This window comes from Palaemon carinicauda, chromosome 35 (genome assembly GCF_036898095.1).
Source record: "Palaemon carinicauda isolate YSFRI2023 chromosome 35, ASM3689809v2, whole genome shotgun sequence".
NCBI classification, from domain to species: Eukaryota; Metazoa; Arthropoda; class Malacostraca; order Decapoda; family Palaemonidae; genus Palaemon; species Palaemon carinicauda.
The window spans coordinates 20,305,620-20,308,119 of NC_090759.1; the positions used below are offsets into that span (position 1 = coordinate 20,305,620).

Here is a 2,500-nt window from a genome sequence, read left to right on the forward strand (position 1 = left end):
TCACTGGTACCACGAAAATTTCGTCTTACTATATTCATTTATTTTCATATTTTACTTAACTAAGTCTTCCATTGCATTTTTGACATAAGGATATTGCTATTTTTAGAAGTGTTTTGTCTAACAATTAAATATTATAGACTTAGTCTGTTTATGTTTTTTATAAATTTCTCTGTATTTCTTATGAGCATAAACATTGCACCAAAAGTTGGTATGGTCACAAGAGCAAAACAAACATGTACTCGAAACTTTCTCTCACTTCTTTGTAAAAGCGAGAAGTTACGTTGAAAGATGACATGCGTACTGCACCGCACCTAACTTCCGGAGTAGTTTGAAAAGTATATCTAAAAACGAAGTGAACTCACCTAGTGTTGATGTTAAATAGTATACTCCAAGTATTTGGGCGCCATTGGTAGAAGGCCGTTGTGAAAAGGGACCCGATATAACCACGAACACTTCACACGCACTCATTCCCATATAACATGAGAGTCCCCATCACTGGCAAATAACTAACAATGCTTAAAGCCATCATTTAAAAGCCAACAAACATTTTAAGTAAATTCGTCAGAGTATGCCGTGAAATCCGTCATTTTTACAATTCTCAAGTAAAAAAACTGCTTCGCAAATACGCGGAGAAAGTGTAAAAATTAAAAAAACCAAGAAAGAAGGTATCCAGATCTTTTCGTTCAGCAGCGAAGTTTCCTGAGCGCGAGTGCGGGTTGAGGCGGAGGTGCGGGCCCGTGGGTTGCCATGCACCGACTCTAGATGGTACACAGTCCACACCCTCGACAAGGCTACAACACCACCACCACCACCACGATGGCTGGGCAACCACTTCCCATCACTCACTTTATCATGCGCACACAAGCGCATTTCTCTCTCTCTCTCTCTCTCTCTCTCTCTCTCTCTCTCTCTCTCTCTCTCTCTCTCTCTCTCTCTCTCTCTCTCCATACATACACACGTGTTCTGCATTACTGCCCCATGCTTGTTGCATTATACGCATCTTTGAAATTCCTCACTTGCGAATATTCCTTAATAAATACCTTGTCATGATGATTCATTTTTTCAGATTTTCAATGTTAAAGATAGTTGTCCTTGGAACATCAAAAGTTTTAAATGGCAAGAGCTCAAGTCAATGCCACTCTAAGCACAAGGGGCCAACCGTTTCAATCTGCTACAGGTTCTTTCGATCGAATTCACTTTCAGTTACATTAATATAATGTTACTGGTTCAGAGTATAATGCAAAATTCAATTAGAACTAAGAAATAAACTCGGAAAATTACCATAGGCATATTAAGATGACATCAAAACACCCACCTCATTTCAAACAATAAGTATTTCTTCTGGGGCATATTATTTCAAACGATTATAAACAAAACCAAGATAGTAATACAGACATAGTAAATAAATCAATCTTATGATATATTCATTTTCATTTGTAACTTCAATTAATTGAAACCCATAAATACGTTTGTAATAATGATACACTCGCAAATCTCACCTCAATATATCTTTCCCAAAAGTACATTTAAGGGAATACAGATTTTTAAATACCCAAAGATGTACACTCAATATAAAAAAAAAAATGATAAGAGTATTGATTATACTAACATCAATAATAGTAATAATTTTCATTATAAATATTCATATTACAATATATGACAATATAAAATAAGTTCACTGAAAAACATACAATAAGTTCTCTCTCTCTCTCTCTCTCTCTCTCTCTCTCTCTCTCTCTCTCTCTCTCTCTCTCTCTCTCTCTCTCAAGCAAAACCATAATTGTTTTTCCCTGTAAAAAAAAAAAAAATAACGCTCTGAGGACTGATAATGGGATTTTTAACATAAATTTTGGTTGCCCTTGTCATTTTAAAATCAGAAACCCTAATAATAATAATAATAATAATAATAATAATAATAATAATAATAATAATAATAATAAATCTGTACAAGAGGAAACCCCTCCTAAAATCACCTTGAAAAGTAAGTTAAACAGGGCGTGCAACTTCCGTGGAGTGTCTAATAACAGCAGTATGCTAAGGCTAGACATCGCAAACCGGCTATTTCCATTGACGTCATCGAAATATCAGCTTTCAAACGTTTTCGATTGCATCCAAAATGTTTGTCGTTGGAGAAGACACAACAAGGTAAAATCACTGAAATGCTGGTACTTACGACCAAGAGAGGTGTAACGCTATTAGATTTATTAGTACCAGGGAGTAGTTTGTCTGCGAGGGTTTTCGTCACCAAAACTGATTTCCACCCCATTCCTTGACTCAAATTCCAACTGTGGGGTCACACTATAAAGAACAATAATGACGCTTCGTTGTTGAAGAGTAGTTTATGGGGCTAGGATGTAACCACCTTTTGCTCAAGAATAAAAATATTTGAAAGTCATTGGACCAAGTACATTGTAGCATAGGGAAATTATATTTGAAAAATCTAGACTAAAACGCCCCTTTTGCAGGACATTCTGTACGAGTTCGTAAACTTTTCAAGTGC

General features: G+C 35.8%; 1 protein-coding gene across 3 annotated transcripts in view; it reads right to left on the minus strand.

The window, feature by feature from the left end:
- The window catches only part of LOC137627652 (uncharacterized), an 830,137-nt gene that overhangs the window by 665,670 nt on the left and 161,967 nt on the right, over window positions 1-2,500 (minus strand). The window contains exon 1 of one of the 3 annotated variants that reach the window (XM_068358809.1): window positions 363-766. The exons of the other annotated variants lie outside the window; for them this stretch is intronic. The gene's annotated coding sequence lies outside the window, so the exon portion shown is untranslated. Of the gene's footprint in view, window positions 1-362; window positions 767-2,500 lie in introns of those variants that run through there. 3 annotated transcript variants of the gene reach the window in all.